Source organism: Sminthopsis crassicaudata, chromosome 1 (genome assembly GCF_048593235.1).
Source record: "Sminthopsis crassicaudata isolate SCR6 chromosome 1, ASM4859323v1, whole genome shotgun sequence".
Classification (NCBI taxonomy): Eukaryota; Metazoa; Chordata; class Mammalia; order Dasyuromorphia; family Dasyuridae; genus Sminthopsis; species Sminthopsis crassicaudata.
The window spans coordinates 584,932,819-584,956,627 of record NC_133617.1 but is presented as its reverse complement, the minus strand read 5'-3'; the positions used below and the strand labels follow the sequence as shown (position 1 = coordinate 584,956,627).

General features: G+C 34.6%; 1 protein-coding gene across 1 annotated transcript in view; it reads left to right on the top strand.

Annotated features, from left to right (window-relative positions):
* The window catches only part of ARSB (arylsulfatase B), a 232,662-nt gene that overhangs the window by 124,254 nt on the left and 84,599 nt on the right, over positions 1–23,809 (top strand). The window lies entirely within an intron of this gene.

The following is a 23,809-nucleotide window of genomic DNA, read 5'->3' as shown; positions in this document are numbered from 1 at the left end:
TAATGCATCATTAGGTGGCTTGGCTGCTTCCCATGTTGCAATTCTGAAGTCTCCCCTTTCATCTGAATGGGAAAGGCAACTCTTCCCCCTTATAATTTTCCTAGTGATCTCATTTTAGGGGTCACTAAAGATTATTGCCAAGGACTAATACAGTTGGCACACTCTACTTCCCAGTTCTTTAAAGTGCCCAGATGGAAAGAGTCTTGTCCAGGAAATATGGAGCTGCTGTGAGATAACCACATGCTTCACGTGCCAAGGTGGTGACACTGAGTACCTCCATTCCAGATGTGCAGTTGTTACCTAGCATCTGTGCAGCATCCTGTGTGGGCTTCCCTGATGTGGCGGTTCCTATGACATTCAGCTCAATTCTCTGCACTGCCCAAGTCAAGCAGTTAGGATAAAACACACACACACACACACACACACACACACACACACACACACACACACCCCTCTAAAGCTGGAAGAGACCTTGGAGGTCATCCAGCCCATCACATATTATTTTATAGAAGCCCAGAGGAAGATTAAGTGGCGTACCCACATCCACCCAGGTAGTAAATAATACTAAAATTTGAACCCAGGACCTTTAACTCCAGATTTTAATATGCTTGCCACTGTACCACATTATCTCTTTCAGAGCTGGAAGACCATTTAAGGTAGTCATTCAGTCAGTCAACAAGCATTTATTCAGCATTTACCATGTGTCTTGTACTGAGCTAAGTTTAGGGAATATAAAGAAAGGTAAAAACAGCCCCAGTCTTCAAGAAATTCACAGTTCAATGGGAGAAACAATGTGTAAATAATTATGGACCAATACATACATTGTAAATGGAAAGTTTTTGTTGTTGGCTGTTAGGCATCTGTGTGACACAGTGCCAGGCTTGGAGTCAGAAAAACCTGGATTCAAATCTGGCTTCAGACATGTTGTAGCTGTGTGATCCTGGGCAAGTCACTGAATCCTATTTGCCTTAGTTTCCTTATCTGGAAAATGAACTGGAGAAGAAAATGGCAAACCATTCTAGTATCTTTGCTAAGAAAACTTCAAATAGGATCACAAAGAGTTTAACAAGATGGAAGTGCCTGAATAACAATAAATAACCCTTCCAGGTCTAAAATGAAAGTCAATCTCACAGGGAAGGCAGTAGTAATGGGCAAGATGGGAATAAAGGAAAGATTAGGAAAGGCCTTCTGAAGAAGGGATTTGAGCTAAGTATTAACAGAAGCTAGGGAGCTTCAGAGGCAGAGATGAGGAGAGAAAACATTCTGGACATGGAGGGTCAACCAATACAAAGTATGGAGGCAGGAAATTACATTAAGGTTACCAATATAGCTTATAGAATGCATGGAGGGGAGTAAAGCATAAGAAGACTGAATAAGTAAGAGGAATACAGATTGTGAAAAACTTTACATGCCCAGGAGAGGATTTGATATTTAATTCTGGAAGCAATAATGAGTAATTGCAGTTTATTAAATGATAGAATGATAGGGAGACAAAAGTGAAATGATTAGACTTGTGCTTTAGAAAAATCAGTTGGGATGGAAGTGGAAATCTTCAACATAAAGAAGATCCAACTCACTTCCAGCTGATCAATGATGGACAGAAACAACTACACCCAGAGAAGGAACGCTGGGAAGTGAATGTAAATTGTTAGCACTACTGTCTATCTACCCAGGTTACTTATACCTTCGGAATCTAATACTTAATGTGCAACAAGAAAATGGGATTTACACACATATATTATATCTAGGTTACACTATAATACATGTAAAATGTATGAGATTGCCTGTCATCTAGGGGAGTGAGTAAAGAGAAGGAGGGGAAAATCTGGAAAAATGAATACAAGGGATAATATTATTAAAAAATTACTCATGTATATATACTGTCAAAATGTATAATTATAAAATTAATTTTAAAAAAAAGAATCTTCAGTAGTCAAAAAAAATCAGTTGGACAGCAGAATGAAGGATAGATTGGCTGGAGGAGAGACTTGAGACAAGGAAACTCACCCAAAGCCTATTGCAATAGTACAAGTGAAAGAGGTGAAGACATGAACTGGAGAAACTGAGAAATATTCTGAAATATTCTCCTAAGAAATATTCTGAAAAAAAGATTTAAATTATTATATTAATGAAAGTGAGAAGTTCAAGAAGACTTCAAAGTTGTAAATTGAGGTGATTGGAAGGATGATAGTGCCCTCCTCAGTAAAAGCAAAGTTAGAGAGAAGGGAAGGGCTTATGGGAAAAACTGAGTTAGCTCTGGGGCACATTGAATTTTAGGTGCTTATGAAGCATCTTTTCTTTGAGATGTCTGAGAGGCTGTAGGAGATGTGGGACTAGAGCTGAGGAGAAAGATTAGAGCTGTTTCTCTAGATCTGGGAATCATCTGAAGAGAGATGATTGTTGACCCATGGAGGATGATGAGATCACCAAGCAAAATATTCAGTTATCACTCTATTTTAGTAAAATACAGTATTCTTGGACTCCATAAGGGTTAATGTCCTTTATTAAGTGCCTGTCATGGAATCTTTTAGCCCCTGGGGAGCCCAGGTTCCATTTATAATACCCCCAGCTGCAATTTCCTTTCAAAAATATTGCTAGTATACATAGCAGGCCTTTTTATGAAATATATATCCTTGAATATTGCCTTAGGGTTTAGTGGTAGTTTTATTTTAAAAATTATATACATGTTGTTCAGTTAAGTCTGACTCTTTGTGACCCTATGAACTATCTGGCATACCAATTTTGTCTGTGGGATTTTCTTGGCAAAGATATCCTTCTCTGAAGGATTAAGGCAAAGGTTAACTGGTTTATCCAGGGCCATACACCTATCGGGTGATTGAGGCTGGATTTGAACTCAGATCTTCCTGACTCTAGACCCTGTGCTCTGCACACTATATGTATATGTATATGTGTATATGTGTGTATACACACAATTTTTCCTATAGAAATACAATCACAAAAAATTATATGTGCGTATGTATATATATACACATACACAAACACACAAGTTTTGCTCTTTTAATAATCAAAAAATACTACAAATTTTTATATAATGTCTACTATACCTTTTAACTATGCATGGTTTCCATCTTATGCTACAAACAAAGCTTCAGAGTTTGAGCTTCTCAAAGCTCAAATAACTGAGGGGGTTTTTTTTGTTTGTTTGTTTGCTTGGGCTTTTTGTGTGTGTATGCTTGAGGCAACTGGGGTTAAGTGACTTTCCCAGATCACATAGCTAGGAAATAAGTGTCTAAGGCTGGATTTGAACTCAGGTTCTCCTGACTTAAGAACTAGTGCTCTATCCACAGTGCCATCTAGCTGCCCTGACTCTGGTTAGTTCTAAAAATTAAAGTACTGCTCTTGTTTTCAAATGTGTGTTAAGAAGGACAGACTATTTTGGCTGTATAAAACCCCTGCCTGTGGGGGATAAGGAGATTCATAATCTATAGGTAGAGGAATGGAAATCATACATAAACAACAAGCCTCATGGCATAGTTGACAATTCAAGTATGATCTCAAACACATCTTATCTTTGTCTTGGTCAAGGCACTTAACCTCTGTTTACCTCAGTTTATAATCTTGTAAAATAAGGATAATAATAATACCAATCTTCCAGGATTGTGAGAATAAAATGGAATGAAAATTATAAAGCATTTAACCTAGTGCCAGGCACATAGCAAGTTGTATAAAAATGTTACTATTGATAATGATGGTAGTGGTGGTGGTGATGATAATGGTAATGATGATATAAATTCAGAGATCCTTGAAAGGATTGTCAGAGTTAGACAAAGATTCCTTGCTTCATGCCTTGACCCTTGTATCACTAATCTTACCCATCATCTTGCCAAAGACTAAGAACTTTTCTAAATTGGAATGACCTTCTGGATGTTTATGTTCAAATCAATGAATTATCTTCATTGCTGTTATTCTAATGTCTTGAGAGTAATATTTCACGTTTACTTGATGAATAATGGGAAATCACCATTTTCTATCTGAAGCTGAAATACCCAGTATTCCAAGTTGGGAGGCTCTCTATAACCTCTATTCATTCCTGCAGTTTTCCCTTTGTTCATTTTGCTTCTAATTGATTCTTTCACCAAAAGGTTATAAAATTTGAAGATTAACTAGCAATTTTTAGCATCTGAGGGACATGAAATATGGGAAAATTTTAGGACACTTTCTTTTGGCAATGCATTAAAGAGAAGCATACTTTCCAGGAATAAAGAACTGAGAGTGTGTCTGTATAACATCTGGAATATTATGCAGTTCCATGTTAAAGTTCCTTTGGAGCAGAGGCAAAGTACCCCTAATTCTGGTTCTGATTACAAGGCAGAAAGAAAAGATGAAATTCTGATGACTTCATTTGACTGACTTGTGAACAGTTTTGATAAAAGATTGGGTTGAGCAGGAAGGGTTTTAAGTAACATTAACTACCTTAAAGCTGGGTGATTATCTGTAGATTTCAGGTATCCATATCAGCCATGTTCTCATTCTGCATTGCACTAATGTGTTTCCCCCCATAACCGCTTTAACAATTGTTATTTTCCATTTTTTTGTCAAGAAAAATCAGGTCAAAAGGAGAAAAACATGAGAAAGAAAAAAAAAAAACCAAATGGATAATAACAACCCCCCCAAAAAAAAAAACAACATGAAAATGCTGTATTTTGATCCACATTCAATTTCCATAATTCTCTCTCTGGATGCAGATAACTCTTTACATCACAAGTCTATTGGAATTGCCTTCAATTACCTCATTGTTGAAAAGAGCCATGTCCATCACAATTGATCATCACATAATCTTGTTACTGGGTACAATAGTCTCTTGCCTCTTCTCTCAGAATTAGTTTATGTAAATCTTTCCAGACTTTTCAGAAATCAGTCTGCTCATCATTTTTTACCGAACAATAATATTCCATTACGTTCTTATTACATAGATAACTCATTCAGCCATTCCCCAACTGATGGGCATTCCTCAGTTTCCAGTTTCTTGCCTCTACAAAAAGGGCTGCAAACATTTTTGCCTATGCATAACCTCCTCTCTTTTCATACAATAGCCAATCACTTTATACATCTACAAAGAAAGAAGCATTATTAGAGAGGAAGGAAGGCTAGATTTGCAGTCAAAGGGACAGACATTTATTGAATTTCAACCCTGCTTTTGCCACCTTTGTGATCATGGGCAAGGTGTAACCTCTTTGTAACCATCAAATGAAGGAGATATATGATCTTGTAGCTTTAATGTTGTGATCTTAGGCAGATTTGTACTTTGCTTTATTCTTGGGAAACAACTTTGATTAGCCCACAGCTCTGTTCTCTGGTGAATCTAAAAGGTCTTTAGGATTCCTGGTTCATAGAACGGCTTCCTGCCCCTGAAGAACACAATCAGAGCCTTCTGTCCCATGTGACTGTAAGAGTTCTCCTTATATACAAGCTAATTTATCAGTGTCTCGTTCAAAGAAATATGCTCTAGGCTGGACCTCACTTTGTTAAATTTTATTTTGAGGGGGAATTTGATGTGTAAAACTGAGGGATGAATTCTACAAGATAACTTATTTCCCTTTATGTGTTGTATATTATCAGATACCTTCCTGATTTCCCCCTAAGATATTTGGTTATTGTTGTCCAATCTTGTTTGATTCTTTGTGACATCATTTGGGGTTTTCTTGGCAAAGACACTGGACGGGTTTGCCATTTCCTTCTCCTGAACTCAGAAAGGTGAGTCTTCCTGATTTCCAGGGTTGGAACCCTATCCATTACACCACCTATCGATGCCCCTTCCCTCCACCCCCAAAATTATGTTATTTTTTATATTTCATATTTATGTATGTTATACCCTCTATTCTTCTTTACCTTCAAGTAAAGTATCAACTCCTTAATTGTTTCATTTTAATCTCTGTATCCTTTGTGTTGTATTTCTATACTTTGTGTCACTTAGCACAAAGCCAAACACATATTAGGGACTTAATAAATGTTTTAAAAATTAAACCAGAGCAGAAAACAATTCTAAACAATAGAAAGGCACCATGGCCAAGAAATACACATCTTTTTCTAAGATGGGAAATGGAATATGAAGACTGGGTCAACTTGGTCTTGACAGATAAGTTCTGGCTTCAGATGTGGGGCAGCGACAGCTTTCAACTCCAATACGCTCCACAATCTTAGTCAAACATTCTTGGTACTTTGAAAAGTTTATTTTAAAAAATCATCATTTTGATTGAGAGCATTGGCTGCTCCCAATTATAGGGAGCTTTCACTTGAAATCATATACATGTATGAATCTCTCCTTATTGTATAGAACTTACACTTGAGATTAAATATACTTTGTATGGAATTTATACTTGTAATCATGAAGCCTTCCAGTAGTGCTGCCATCTTAAATATTGCATGCTCCAAAATTTCTCACCTTCAAAAGATAATACTGTTCCATGGGCCTAAAAGGTTCAAGAACCACATATTTTAGAGAAAACACTCACATATACTTTCAAGACTTTATAACTTTCCCCTCTGTGTCTGAAGCCAAAACTAACCATGGAAAGCCAGGCCCAACATTCCATGAATCATTAGAATTCCCATCTACTTATACAGGCAACTGTTTAATTATATATACTTTTACACATGCATAACATTCAAAGCCCATTAGTAGTAGCCAGATTATAGGATGGAAGGACATCAACAGATGTTAATATTTTACTTATATAGGTCGAAGATTGGGGCTTTAAAGCCTTTATTGATGATACAGCTTTGTTGCTATTTCATTTAAAAGCCTTTTCTTTTTAAGGGCTGTAATGAGGAGTTATTTTTACCCTTTGATTATAGGGAGGAAACACAAGGTTCCCTCCCTTTCCTTCATCTACATGAGCATTATTTTCTGTGGTGAAGTAGCTTCATCTATAGTTCAAATCATGTTGGAGAATACTAAGAAACTATTTCCTTACTTTTTGTTCCTTTCCCAACTTTATTTAGATCTATCTCAAAGAAGTAATTGTTGTTTTTGGGATTAGAAACTAGTCTGTGTTAAAATATTAACACAATGATAAGATAAAGTATTTTATCCCTCACCTGCTACTAGTACTCTCTCTAGATTTAAAGTGGATACCATGGCCCTCTTCAACCAATAAGAATTGAGGAAGATGAATCAAAATGGGGACTTTTTCTCCAATATAACGATACCTTCAGCATTCTCACTCTGCCCCCTCCATTGCCATGAAAGCTGTTATCCTTTTCTTTCAAATGGATGGCAAATGGATAGCACCTGGTTTGGTTTCAGGAAGACCTGAGTTCATATGTGACCATAGCCACTTACTAGTTGTGTCAAGTTATTTAACTCATATTTGCCTCAGTTTCCTTATTTGTAAAATGAACATAATAATAGTACCCACCTCTCGGAGTTGTTGTGAAGATCAAATAATAATTTTAAAATACTTAGCATAATGCTTAGCTACAAATATTACATATATATTACATCTATAATATAATTACCTAAATTTATTGTGTATATATTACATATGTATATGTAATATATGTATATATTACATATGATATGAAATAAATTATGTATATGTATATGTAATATTGTATACATATATATTGTATATGTATATATAATAACTATATTTTTTGTTGATTATGTTGATGATGTTATATTTGCCTGATATCATCTTATTACCTATTTGGGGCCCAGGCAAACACAGCAACAACTATGAATATATCATTGGGAAAAATCTCCCAATAGAGAGGTTGGGTAGAGCTCCATCAAAAGTAATTAGAAGCAATAGCTCTAGACTGGTACTTACAGATCTAATGTCAATATGCAATGGTAAAGGAAGCCTCCATACTCATAATCCCCGATGTGAATGAAATCATAAGTCTAGGATCTCCTTCCCAATCCCCAAATCCCTCAGTTAATTCAAATAGTAATATCAACAACTGATTTAGATTTGGAAAGAATTTTGCATATTCTCTAATTTGAACCTCACATTACTATGTGAGAGTAGGTGCTATTGTTATCATCTCCATTTTACAAATGAGACATGCTCAGAGATGTTAAGTGACTATGTGACTCTAGTTTGTAAACATCTACCTGTCCGGGAGACCAATTAAGACTAATTGTAAAAGTCCAGTCATCAGTGGAGAAGATGGCTAGAAGAAGGTGTCCATCACACCCTATCAGGAAACCATTTTCTCTTTCACCTATGGAAAGATCAACCCTGATACTGGGATTAGAGTTCTGTTAGTTCAGAAGCATGACAAACTTTTTCTGCTGTTATTCCTTGTATGCTTTCTCCACCCTGTACTTAGATTAGCCAGGACATTTGTTTTATTATCTTTCAAACAAGATAATCATTGATGTTGGTAATTAGCTCCTATATACTATGCTAGTTTTGTGTAAGATTCATCTCTATCAGGATGGAGGTGACATTTTGCAAGACAGTCACTTTGATGCCCTTGAATAATCTCACAGTATTTTTTTTTACTACAAGCAAAGCCTAGCCATTAATGAATTATTACTCTGTGCCAAAGAAACTAACCTGTTGAATGTAAAGTTACATGACTAATTTCTTTTTCAGTTTGTTTCCACTGAAACCCTCACTTTTTTATTAAATTTTCTTTTTCTGGGCTATCAGTGCCTCATTTGACAGCCCATGATAAAGATAAATTAATATTTTATTTTAATATTTAATATTTTCATTTTCAGCAAATGTCTCTGACTGCATACAGAACTTCCTTGGTGCCAGTTGTCATATGGCCTAGATAACAAAATCCACAGTCAAATTTTTATTTTCATTTTCACAGGCTTTTCTTCTTCTCTGTATACTATAAGGAATACTAAATGTTATTTTGAAACAGAATCCCTTTGATTTGAAGATGGTCCCACAAGCCTCATATACCAACTACCCCACTTTACATACTTTACACTCTTTATACACAGCTTTGAGTAAGGCATAATGAACCTTTAATATTAACACTCCATAGTAGTATATATCAGCTTTCATCCTGGATAAATATACAAACTAAACCAAATCCACAGTACTTTTTAAAACCCTAATTAATTCTCACCAGAAGCCTAGGAGACACAGATTTGGCAAATCCCACTGCCCTCATTTTCTTTTTGGAGAAATATAGCCAACTGATTTTCTCTAAGACTTCACAGGTTCAGAAAACAGAATCTGTGATCCTTTCTGACTTACAGCAATGCTGGAGCTTCTGGGATTAATCTTAAGCCATTCTCTAGGGGTCAAGGAATAAATAGGGTGTTTGGCAGTGAGCCAATTGCCTTTTTGAACTCCCATGGTATTCTTTAACATCCCCCCTCACAAAGTTCCTTTACTTCTCTGGGGGCTACTTTCTTTTTCAATTTAACTTTTAAAATAGATTTTATTGTTATCTTTTGCTTTTTACATCACCTAGATTTCTTCTTATATCCCTCCTTACCCATAATAGGGAACCATATCATATAGCAAAGATTTTTTTTAAGTGAGAAAGAAGAGAAAAAAAAATTAAGTAAAAAGAGCCAACATATCAACATTTTTTACAATGCTTCACAAAGGTGGACATTCCCCCAAACTGTAGAAAAGTAGAGGTGAAGTATCTTCTCATATCCCTTCTTCAAGCTCAAGCTTGGTCTTTATAATTTTGTGACATTCAGTTGTGATTCTTTGATGGTCATTGTTCTTTCCATTTATATTGTTGACGGTATTTTATGTTGTTATGTAATACATTTAACATACACTTTTCAAAGTTACATTTTTGACTGTATTTCTTCCTGGCCTTCTGTCTGTTCCCTTTTATGCATTTAAAAAGATATCTCTTTCCCCCACTTTTTTTTTTCCTGAGGCAGTTGGGGTTAAGTGACTTGCCCAGAGTCACACAGCTAGGAAGTATAAAGTGTCTGAGATAAAATTTAAACTCAGGTCCTCCTGAATTCAGGGCTGGTGCTCTATCCACTGCACCAACTCTCTGTCCCCTTTCCCCCCATTTTTGATAGTCTTATTAGTAGTCCCCATTCCCTCCCGAATCCTCTCCCCCATTGAAAAATAGACAAAGAAACTCTTGTATCAAATATACATTGTTAAAGCAAACAAATTATCATAACAGTTGGTTCTAAAATACAGATATATATATATACATATATATTTCTGTATATGTGTATATACATATGTATGAGTGTATATGTATGTGTATATGTCATATATATACATATACACCTACAAATTTTTTTGCATGTTGAGTCCATCACTTCTCTATCAGGAAGAGAATATTGTGCTTCTTTTTTTAAACAGTTTTCCCAAAATTGCATGTTAAAACAATTTTAAACATTTTTCCAAAGTTTTGAGTTTCAAATTCTATTCCTTCCTCCCTCCTCTCCCTCCTCCCTGAGAAGGCAAATAATCTTATCTAAGTTATACAGAGGAGAATGCTTCTTCATGGAATCTTTGTTGATCACTAGGTGGACTAGAGTTCTTAAATTGTTCAAAGTCAGTTGTCTTCCCAATGTTGTGATCATTGTAGAAATCATTTTCCTGATGCTTACCTCATATAAGTCTTTTCTTTGAATTCCTTAGAGTTCATATGCTTTAACCATGGATACAAAGCATCCCTGCTTTTAAAACTCCAGTATTTCAGTATGCTAGTCAATATATAATGTCAATGATCACAGGCCACCAACAGTCCATCCATCCCTGTTCACTCTATACAATGTTTGTCCACACCTTTCCAAAAGCCTGACATGGGACATCCATTCAAAATGATGGGGAGCTTCCTTGAATTCTCTTGATATCATGATGCTACTAGTATTATCAGGCAGACTCTCCATTGGTTATCCTTCCCTAATAAACACCCATTTATATTTTTATCATACTTTTCTTGAATGACATCTTCTGCACTGCCTTTCTTCTGTTATTCCCTGCTGCAGCTTCCTCACACCCACCATGTACCTTTCTATTTGTTGACTCACCTTCACTTTATTCCTTTGTAAACTAATATCACAGTATGCATGATTGCTGCACAAACATTAGTATCCATGGGCCTTTAATTCATGAAAAAACCTGGGATTGTTTTCCTTAAAGTTGGCATTTTCCCAAAAGCAATTTAGCCAGTTCTGTTTCTTCTGTTCAATCTAGGGGCCTGGCTCCCCTTTCCATTTGTAATGCCCTTTTAAGATGTATACATACACTAATTAAAAGCCCAATAGGTTGTGCATCTAATTCTGTCTTAGCTTAGACTGTAGACATTCTACATTCACTTGATTTTTCTTATATTGGCACTTATGTCAAACTTTTGAGAATAATTATAGATATAATTCAGAAGAATCTTCAGAGAATTTGATGTAATTAGTACAAGGTCATCTTCATGAAAGAATCTGGAGCACATCACATATAGATTAGGGATTCTTAATCTAAGTAAGAATAAAATAAAAGTTATCAAGAATTAAGAATAATATTCTTTAAATTTGCAACTATTTCAATATGATTGGCTTTTAGTAACCATATGCATTTTATTTTATTTATTTAAAACACTTGTAATGAGAAAGGGTCTTCATCAGATAGACAAAGGCATCTATGATATAAAAAATTTAAGAACCCCTGGTCTAGAAGGAATCCTTCTATAACATGAACTGTGTTCTGGACTCCAAACAGTAGTTTGGTGAACATTCATCTCCTTTGATGCTTCGCCTTATATTTATTTATTTTTATTTATTTATTTTTTGAACTAATATATTTTATTTATTATTATTTTTTTAGTTATAACTTTTTATTGACAGAACATATGCCTGGGTAATTTATTTACATTATCCCTTTCACTCACTTCTGTTCCAACTTTTCCCTTCCCTCCCTCCATCCCCTCCCCTAGATGGCAAGCAGTCTTATACATATTAAATATGTTATAGTATATCCTAGATACAGTATATGTGTATAGAACCGAACAGTTCTCTTGTTGCACAGGAAGAATTGGATTTAGAAGGTAAAAATAACCTGGGAAGAAAAACATAAATGCAAAAAGTTCACACTCATTCCCCAGTGTTCAATGCATATTTGTTAGAAAGGTCTTCATACCACTTCCCTTCTCTTCTCTCTCCATCTGTCTTTTGTAACTATTCATGTTCTTGAACTTCCTCATATGACTAATATTTTTCATTGCATAATGCTATTTTTTCCTTTAAGGGTTTCTCTTCTTTTGGAATAATATATGCCCTTCCAGAGACATAGTTCAGTCATGAGAAATATCCTAACATGTTTCAATGATGCATATGAGATATAAGGACACAAAATTTGTAGGGAGCCTAACTATCCTGCCAGCTACACAAATTGTTTATTTTTTAAATGTAAATAGTATTTTATTTTTTTCAATTACATATAAATAATAGTTTTAAGCATTCTTTTTATAAGATTTTGAGTTTTACATTTTTCTCCCTCCCTTTTCCCTTACTTCCATAAGACAGCAAGCAATCTGATATAAGTTATAAATGTGCAATCATGTTATTTCCACATTAGTCATACTGTGAAAGAAGAAACAGAAGAAAAGGGAAAACTATGAAAAAGCAAAGTGAAAATAGCATGCCTTTTTCCCTCTTTCTCCCTACCTCCTTTTCTAGATGGCAGGTAGACCAATATTTCCTGCCATCTTATTATCCCCAGATTATACTTTCTTTGAAAAATAATATACTTTTAATCTTCATTTAAAGTCCATCAGTTCTTTCTCTGAATGTGGATAGAATTTTCCATAATGAATCTTTTAGAATTATCTTGAATTGTTGTAGTGCTGAGAAGAGCTAAGTCTATCATAGTTGATCATTGTACAATGTTGCTGTTACTGTGTACAATATTCTCCTGGTTCTGCTCACTTCACTCAATATCAGTTGCTGTAAGTCTTTCCAGGTTTTCTAAAATCCGCCTGTTTATCATTTCTTACAGGACAGTACTGATCCACTACATTCATATACCACAACTGATTAAGCCATTACCCAATTGATGGATATTCCCTCAATTTCAACACCAGCTGTGAGGGGGCTGGCCTATTTTGTTCTGACATGACAATTGTAGGGACATAAACCCTCTTGAAGAATTCTGAGATAATGAAGTAAGAGGATCCCAGCTTGATAGCAAATAAGTTTTGTTAGGGTTACTCATAAAATTAGTCCTTAGTGGCAAGAAGACAGAATAGCAGATCCCTGTACACACTTTCAGGCCAGACCAGGTATTATATAGAAACAGGAAAAAAAGCATAGTTCCAGGGAAAACCCAGGTTCACCCATGAGTTAGTAGGAGCTTCTTTTGTTGTTTACATTTATTCAAGATAGTTTACATTAACTGTGAGACTTCAGGTCAAGTTCCCAGGCTCCAGCTATCATGGTACATGAAGTCAAATTTACTGCCCTGAATTAGGTCAAGTTTATCTCTATTTATTCTCTCCTTTGTGCATTTGCACAGAGACAAAGATTTTACTGTTGAGTCTTTTCTTAGTTATTGTCTCCTGGTATTACTGGCCCTTTCTTTAACTAACCTTAATATATTGCAGTTATATTGCAGCAACTACTCTTTGTATCTGACTAATCATATCTGTGTGGGTAACTGTCTTTCTCCATTTCCTTTTTTTTTTCTTAATTAGGAGGATTTGTTTCCTTTAGGCAGTCAGTATTGTGATTTGCCTAGGGTCACAAACTAATAATGAGACTAGATTTCAATTTGTATCTTCATGACTTCTGGGCCAGTGCTCCATCCATTGTACCACCTACCTGCCCTGAGAGCTCTTAATATTCAAAAGTAAATGAAGTTGTATTAGCCCTTGCTAGGGACTCTCTGTCCCTTGTCAAAAGTCCATCATCTCTACATAGTGTTTTAGGATTTGGTCCAAAAGTCTAAATTTGTTCCTAGATTCCACCTTTTTATTCAGTTATTCACTTCTCATATCTGACTTTCTTTTCTGAATCCTCTACCTGCAGTTAACTATAGTGATGAAGATGATACTTGAGCTCCCAAGATCTTTAGTTTTTTGCTTAGAATTTTATAAACATTAGTAATACTTTCTAGGTTCCTCTGGTGATAACATTTGTTCCCCCCACTTACCCATGAATCACCATTCAATAGAGTCCATCAGATATAATAGTTCTCAGTTTACTCTTAGTAGTGATGATCTGGATTCATGCCCCAAAGGGCAGTAGGACTATTTCATAATGTGGGTTGACAAATAATTGCTTCATTTTAAAGAGGTAGAAAAAAATAATAAAGTTAATTTGGAAGAACAAAATGTCAAGAATTTCAATTGAATTAATAAAAAAAATTACTATGAAGGTGGCCTAGCTGTGCCAGACTTAAAACCATATTATAAAGCACCAATCATCAAAACCATTTGATATTGGCTAAGAAATAGAGTAGAGGACCAGTAGAATAAGTTAGAATCATAGGACAAAATAGTCAATAACTATAGCAATCTAGTGTTTGACAAACCCAAAGGCCCCAGCTTTGGGGATAAGAACTCACTATTTGGCAAAAACTATTGGGAAAATTGGAAACTAGTATGGCAGAAACTAGGCATTAAACCCACATCTAACATTTTATACCAAGATAAGGTCAAAATGGGTTCATGATTTAGACATAAAGAGTGATATTATAAGCAAATTAGAAGAACATAGGATAGTTTACCTCTTAGATCTCTGGAGAAGGAAGGAATTTGTGACCAAAGAAGAATTAGAACTCATTATGGAGCAGCAAATAGATAACTTTGATTATATTAAGTTAAATAGATTCTGTACAAACAAAACAAATGCAGACAAGATTAGAAGGGAAACAATAAACTGGAAAAACATTTTTACATTTAAGAGTTCTGATAAAGACCTCATTTCTAAAATATATAGAGAACTGACTCAAATTTATAAGAATTCAAGCCATTCTCCATTTTATAAATGGTCAGAGGATATGAACAGACAATTTTCAGATGAAGAAATCAAAACCATTTCTAATCATATGAAAAATGCTCTAAATCACTATTGATCAGAGAAATGCAAATTAAGACAACTCTGAGATATCACTACATACCTCTCAGATTGGCTAAGATGACAGGAAAAGATAATGATGAATGTTGGAGGGGATGTGGGAAAACTGGGACACTAATAATTGTTGGTGGATTGTGAAGTGATTCAACTATTCTGGAGAGCAATTTGGAACTATGCTCAAAAGGTTATCAAACTGTACATACCCTTTAATCCACCAGTGTTTCTACTGGGCTTGTATCCCAAAGAGATCAAAAGGAGGGAAAGGGACCCACAAGTGTAAAAATGTTTGTGGCAGCCCTCTTTGTAGTGGCCAGTAACTGTAAACTGAGTGGATTCCCATCGGTCGGAGAATGGCTGAATAAATTATGGCATATGAGCAGAACCTGGAAATCATTGTACATGGCAACAAAAAGATTATATGACAATCGATTCTGATGGACTTGATTTTTTCCAACAATGAGATGATTCAGGCCAGTTCCAACGATCTTGTGATGAAGAGAGCCATCTACACTTAGAAAGAAGACTGAGTGTGGACCACAACATAACATTCTCACTCTTTTTGTTGTTGTTCACTTGCATTTTGTTTTCTTACTCATTTTTTTTCCTTTTTCATCTGATTTTTCTTATGCAGCAATATAATTGTATAAATATGTTTACACATATTAGATATAACATATATTTTAACATGTATAACATATATTGGATTGCTTGCCATCTAGGGAGGGAGAGTTGGAGGGGAAAATTTGGAACACGAGGCTATGCAAGGATCAATGTTGAAAATTTATCCATTTATATGTTTTGGAAATAGAAAGCTTTAATTTTAAAAAAAGACAAATAATTGCTTCAAAACTTCTTAGCAAGGAGTTATTAACCCCAGCTATTCTTTTCTTTCTCTGATATGATTGGATAATTTCTTACCTGATGGGACTTGTAGGTCCACATTATTATTTCTTAAATCACAGGTAGCTGTTCCCCCTCACATACACTCCTCAAACAGCAAGAACCTCAAACCAGCAGTGTTATGTATTGTTGTTATTGTTCAGTCATTCTGTCATGTCTGATTCTATAACCCCATGGACTATATACCATGGTTCTTCCATCCTCACCTATCTCCTAAAGTTTCTTCATTGCTTCCATGATAGTCTCTATCCATTTCTTCCTCTGCTGAATGTCTTTTGCTTTCTATCTATTTCAGTGTCAGGGTCTTTTCTAATGAATTCAATCTACTTGTTATATGGCCAAAGTATTTAAACTTATTTGTCCTTCCAATGACTAGTCAATTTTCTTAAGTAGTTATTGATTTGATCCCCTTGCTGTCCAAGGAACTCTCAAAAGTCTTCTCCAATACCATGATTTGAAAGCAGTGATTCTGCGACATTCAGCTTTCCTTATAGTCCAACCCTTACCACATACATTACTTTTGGAAAAACCATAGCTTTGACTCTATGGACCTTTGTCATCTAGGAGATCTCTCTGCTTTTTTAATATGTTGTCCAGATTTGTGATAGCTTTCTTTCCAAGGGGCAAGTATCTTTTCTTTTCATAGCTGTAGCCACTATCTGCAGTAATCTTTGAGCCCAAGAATATAAAATCTGACATTGCTTCCATTTCTCTTCCTCTGTTTACTATAAAGAAATAGGACTAGGTACCATGACCTTAATTTATTTTTAATATTAAGCTTCCTTTCAGCTTTTATATTCTTCCCTTCATCAAGAAGCTTCTTAATTCTCTGTTATAAGAGTAGTATCTTCTGCATATCTGAGATCATTGGTATTTCTCCTGGCAATCTTACTTCTGATTTTTGATTTGTCCAGTTTAGCATTTCATATGAAGTACCTTGAATATAAATTAAATAAGTATGTGACAATATACAGTCTTGGGTTAATAAATTGCTCCATATTCAGTTCTAACTGTTGCTTCTTGACTCATGTATAGGTATTTCAGGAGAAAAGTAAGATAATATGGGATTCCCATTTTAAAGGATTTTTCTTATATAGTTCTTCTCTGTATTCTTGCCACTTCTTCCTAATCTCATCTATATCTGCTAAATTTTTGTCTTTTATACCTATTTATGTATTTTATGCCTATTTTTGTATTCCCATTTATACCTCCAATTTTCTTGAAGAGATGGTTTCTTATCTTTCCCATTCTGTTGGGGTTTTTTTTCTATCTTTTTACATTGCTCATTAAACAAAACAAAACAAAATAACGACAACAAAAGAAAAAAAATCTTCTTATTTCTCCTTACTATTTTCTGGAATTCTGCATTCAATCAAGGATAGTTTTTCCTTTATCCTTTACCTTTTACTTTCCTTTTTCCTCAGTTCTTTGTCCTCATCAGATAACTATTTTGCTTTCTTGTTCTTTTTCTTTGAAATGTTATTTATTGCTGCCTATTGTATGGTATTGTGAACCTCTGTCTATAGTTTTTCAGGCACTCTTAACTACCATATAAAATCACTTCAATCTATTCATCACTTCCTATTTTTAAGGCATGTTATTTAGATCATAACTATACAGCTTAATGGTTTCCCTTTATTTAATTTAAGTCTAAATTTTGTAATAAGAAGCTCATGATTTGAGCCACAGTTAGCTCCAGATCTTGTTCCAACTAACTATATAGAGCTTCTCCACCTTTGGCTACAAAGTATATAATCAATCTTATTTCTATAGTGACCATCTGGTGATGTCCAGTTGTAGAGTCACTTTTTGAATTGTTAAAAATAGTTTTTGTTGTGGACAGCTAGTTATCTTGACACAACTCTTTGCCCTGCTGCATTCTGTATTCCATGACCAAATTTTCCTGTTCCAATTATTTTGATTTCCTACTTTATACTTCCCGTTCCCTATGATGAATGTGATATCTTGGGCGGGGAGCTGGTGTTATTTCTACATGAGCATCTGTCCAGTGGTTGGAACATAGATTTGTATTAGTGATGTTTAATAGTTTGCCTTGGATTCAAACTTATATCATTCTGTTGTTTTTGAGATTGTATTCCAGTACTGGTTTTTTCATTCTTTTATTGACTTTGAGAGCTACTCTATTTCTTCTAAAGAATTCTAGCCTACAGTAGCTTATGCAATGACAACCTAAATAAAACTCACCCATTCTCATCCATTTTAGATCACTAATACCCAGGATGTAGATGTTTAATCTTTCCATCTCTTGTTTGACCACAATCAGCTTACCTTCCTTTATAGAACTTACATTCCAGGTTTCTATGCAATATTAATTTCATAGCATCAAACTTTCCTTTAGTTTTAGTATGCTGTTTCAACATCGATAGCTGAATGTCTACTTGATTTGTCCTGGTTACTTCATTAGTACTGAGGCTACTTATAGTTGTTTCTGTATCATATTGGACACTTTCTGACCTGAGGACTCATCTTCCAATGTCATATCTTTTAGTATTTGAATACTGTCCATAGAGCTTTCTTGATAAAGATATTAGAGTGATTTGCCATTTCCTCCTTTTGTCAGAACTCTCCACTGTGACCTGTCTCCACCATGACAAGGTAGTGATCTAAAAAGTATTATATAGCTAGCTCTAAGTGTTCCCTAGACCTCATGGAAGCATGTCTTTGCAAGGAGCCCTAATCTTCCTGTTTTCCTCCTTGGGATGTTACTTGTACTTTGTTCTGAGAGAGATGTTACATGGTTCTAGCAAGAAAACAAACATAGCACATCCTCTGAAGACCACTGAAAAATTATCTTATATTTACATGCTTGAAGCAAGAGAATCAGTCTTTTAATTCTGTTTGGTACCTCTCATAATCAACCCTTCTGATTAACTCCTACAGCAAATTGCTTATTTTTGAGACAGCATCCTAATGAAATTCACCTTGCCATTGATCTCCCTACTTTCTTTTTTGCTAGGTTATCTTTCCTCATTTTGGTATACTCATAATCAGTTGATCAATATTTATTAAGTGCCTACTGTATGCCAATCACTGTATTATACACTAAGGATACAAAGAAAGGCAAAATATGTAGTCCCTTCTCTCAAGGAGTTTTTAATTAATGAAGGAAGACAACACAAAAAAAGAGGGATGAAAAGGAAGAGGGAAGTAACCCATTGAGAGGATGATGAAGAGGTTCAAAGGAATACAACTGGGTGAGAAGTAAAGAAATGGCTGATTGAATCACTCTCCCATTCAGTGAGCTCCAGTGGCTGCCTGTTACCTCTAGGAACAGATATAAAATCCTCTATTTTACATTGGATGTCCTTTTCAACCTGCTCCCACAATCTTATAATGTTCTTACACCCTACTCTCCTTCACATATTCTGTGATCCAGGGACATTGGTCACCTTGCTATTCCTCACACAAGATACTCCATCTCCTTACTCTAAACATTTTCATTGACTGGCCTTCTCCTGGAATATTCTCCCCTTTCATCTCCACTTTCTAGTTTCTCTGGCTTCCTGCAAGTCTCAGTTAAAGTCTCACCTTCTGAAAGAAGCCTTTTCTTATCATCTTTAATCTTAGTGCCTTCCTTTGTGTCTATCTCCCAATTTATTTTAATATATATAGCTTGTTTGTACATAGCTGTACATGTTGTCTTCTCTATTAGGCTGAGCTCTTTGAGAGCAAAGATTGTTTTTTGTATTCCCAGTCTTAGCTCAGTGCCTGGTACATAGCTGACTTAATTTGACATGTTTTCTACAATTTAAAGTTGTTCTAATTTCCATGTTCCTGTCTACAAAGAGAGACAGACAAAGGGCCAAAGATAGACAGACAGAGAGACAGAAAGAGACAGAGGGAAAAAAAGAGAAACACATAAAAAGAATAAATAAAATCTTGATCTTTATTTTTTCTCGTCCAAAGCCTAAGTATATTTTGCAGTAAAGTGGATGCATATGTGCGCACTCGCGCACACACACACATGCACACACGCACACACACACACACACACACACACACACACACACACACACACATAGTATTTAGAAGAATTTCACAGTTCACACATTTGTTTTGTTTTGTTTTTCTTGAATAGGTATGGCTATTAATAATGTTAAAAAGCAAAGCAAAGCATGAATGGTTTGTTGGGTTTTTAAGTGTGTACATGAAAGCTGGAGACAAAAACAATATTCCTAGCCTTTTCACTTCTTTTTTTTTTAATTAAAAAAGCCACATTTTCAAATTAATATGAGTTTTTTTAACCATTTGACAAAATTACAGATAGTACTAATAGCTTTGCATCAAGGCAAAGTGAATAGCATTCTTTATAAATGAATATGTTAAAGGCAGGAAATGACATGCATTAAATTATTAGTCATTTACATAATTTAGAATAGTTTAGAAAAATTAAAGAATTACACACTTTTCATAATTTTATATTTTCTCTTAAATTTTTTTAAAGTTGTTGATGGTTTGGCAGCTGTGAGGGTGACGTCAACTCTTCCATTGTACATGATCTGCTTTCTTTTAGACAGCCTAGTGGCATGTCATCAAGTTCTGGTGATTCAGCTGAATTAAAAACCAACTGTATTTGAGCTTAAATTTCCCAAATGCTAAACCAAATATATTCCCAACCACAGAGCCATCACTTAGATGGTCTGCCTTTGTGCTCTCCTGAAATCCTATATCTCTACATAGACAACTTCACTTTCAGTATCAGAAATAAATGAATAAGAAAAAAATTCTTGCTTTAATTCTGAATTATTAATCAAAGCATGTCCGAATGTCCTATGCTATCTTTTACTCAAACCTGCTAATTGATTAATAAAGTGCCTACTCTTGGAAAGCTCCTAGCCTTTAGGCTTTGATTAATCTGTTAAACTTTCTCATTTTCTTCAAGAATAAATCATTGAGTTGGTCATATGAATTAAATGGATGATGTAGGAATCTCAAGCAAACAAGCTGTGATGGGTGGAACTTCTAGTGGGCTATTATTCAAATATTTTGCCAATAATTTCACACTTCTGTAGGAAGGAATGAAATGGAAAAAAAAACAGAATTTTTGTGTTACTGAGGAAAAAATAGCAATTTTGTTTGGGGGTTTTGTTTTGTTTTTGTTTTTTGTTTTTTTTTTCCATTCTAGAAATGCCGAGATTTTTGGCAAAAAGTTGTATATAACAAATACATTATGTGTAACATGGCTACCTACTTTGTAATTCCTCATACCTCTCACAGAAGAATGTAGACACTTACTCCTTCCTCTTAGCTGGCTGTATTACTGCAACCTGCTCTCACAATTGGCAGGTCTAGATTCCATAGAACTCATATGGTTATACTTAAACTCTCTTTTGGTTCTTGGGATTGTGAGGGAATATACTTCTCTCCCTAAAGTGAAAGAGTAACTTCCCCTACTTAACCACTTTATCTCTTGAATCCCTATTGATGTGTTTTCTACTTATATAAATCACTAACAATAAAGACATTCATATTTTAACCTAAATATTTGCTGAACACCAAGGCAAAAGAAATAATATTACAAATATTTTTTGTTAAAGCAAATGAATAAATAATAAATAATTGACAATGCACACCTAAATCTAAGTCACATCAGTGCACTCAATATCTGTGGAGGAGAGTGGAAACAACCAAAAAACTGCCAAAGACTAAAGTGGAATTTGTTGCATGTATATACATAAATATATATATATATATATATATATATATATATATATATATATATATATATATATATATATATATATATATATATAGTAGGTTGTTTTTTGTTTGTATATTTTTTTCTTGTTTTCTTACTGGCTAGGGGAAGGAGAAATGGAAGGGAGAGAATTTGGAACTTCAAAAAAATGAATTAAAATAAAAATATGATAAAGAGGAAAATAAATGAGGAACATTTTGGGGTAACTCCCATCTCTAGAACTATGAGCTTTAGTTTCCCTTTCCATCTTAGGAACTAGCCATTAAAAGTTCCTTGATGGATGTAGCTTCTGTATTAATTAGATGCCTTTTTTCTAAGTTTGAGTTCATCAATAGTGTTTGTTTGACCAATACTTCAGCTGACCCTAGTATTCATGCAGAATAATTGATCTGCTAAATAACTTCTTTCAGTCTCTACTTCGAATCTGTCCCTCTGCTCAACTGCATTATCTATAATAGCTATTATTCCCATCTTCAGACATATCTGATTCAAATCTGATATCTTTTTACTTCTCTCTCTCTCCATTTATCTTTCTGAATTCTGTTCTATAATCAAACAAATTATATTTGATTTCTTAATCATAGAATTATTCTGGTGTACATATCTTTCCAGTAAATATCAGTTTCTCACATTTAATAATAACAATAATATTAATAGCTATTATTTATATAATTCCTACTTTATGTCAAGCACTATGCTAAGCCATTTACAAATATTATCTCAATCGGTCTTCACAACAATCCTGGGAGATAGGTATTTGTATTATTAGCTGTTTGTCTAAGAGCTCAGTGTCAGACTCAACCCTACATACCTTACTCTGAGTAGGTTTCTTTTAGAAAGGCAAAATGGACTTAATTTAGCAACAGCTCTTAAAGGGACAGTATATTATATCTGGTTAACCCTCTTAGAAGTCAAGAACTCCTTTAGTGGGTAAGAAGTGATGATGACAAGAGAATGAATGGATGACAAAGTGGATGACTTGGGGAAAAAAGGAGCAGGTTAGGAAAAGAGAAGGGAAGTCAATGTCAAAGTTCTAAGTAACCACAATCCCATCCATATCTCTTTGGTTATCACTAATAACTGCCAGCTAATATGAAGAATTTTGAGACCTCACCCATTACAATTCTGCAAAGATCATTGTATATCATAACAGCAATATTGCAATAATGATCAACTGTGACTTAATTAATGAACCCTAAGTCAGAATATATTTCCCCTTTACTTTCCTCGCTTTTTTGAGACATGACTAAGATGGAAATATGTTTTTGTATGATTTAGTATGTATAATTGATATTACATCACTTTCCTTCTCAGTAGATAGGGAAAAAACTGAAGAGAAAGGAATTTGCAACTCAATTTTTTAAAAATATTTTAAGTAAATAATAAATTTGGAGAAAAATAAAATATGAAAAAAGTTCTACTCCAAAGCATTTAATCCTCCATTTTAAAGTGAAAATTTATCACAAATATTTAAAAACTGTTAACTTTTTAAAAAATATTATCAATAACATTTAAAAGCAGTATTATAATGATGAGCTTAGAGAAAGAGAAGCAATCTAGCAGATATCTTTCAATTAAGCCCTTAACAAGTGTTTTTTGAATCAGGATGAAACTGTGTCTCAGCCTTGCCATTTCTTCCCTGGTGCCTATGAAGGTCATATAACATTCCATAGTGGATAGAGAGCTGGTCTCAAAATTAGGAAGATTTGATTACAGAACCTACCTCTGACACATATTCCTTGTGACTCTGGACAAGTCACTGGTAGAGGAAGTTTTTTTAACTGAATATGCCAACAAAAGCATAGGTCTAGTTCCCAATCCCTAAACGGTTAATTCATTTATGTCTCTATTTTCTAGTGTTTAAGATGTAGATAATACTATTTGGTCATTGATTTAAAGCTGAAAGAGACCTTAGAGGTCATGTGATCCAATCCCCTCATTGTAGAGCACAGAAAATCAATGCTCAGGGAGGACAGAGGCAAGAAATAACAGAGAAAGGATTTGAACAGCGTCTGAATTAAAATGGAGCACTCTCCACTGCACCACATGGACTCCCTTGCCTCTTCCTCTCTATTAACTACCTCATTATCTTTTGAGTAAATCGTTGATAATTTATATTATCTTCCTGACTAACAACAGAAATCTCACCATCCTTGTAGTCCACATTTTCTAAGGCTTAACCTTTCTAAAGGTTAAGTTTA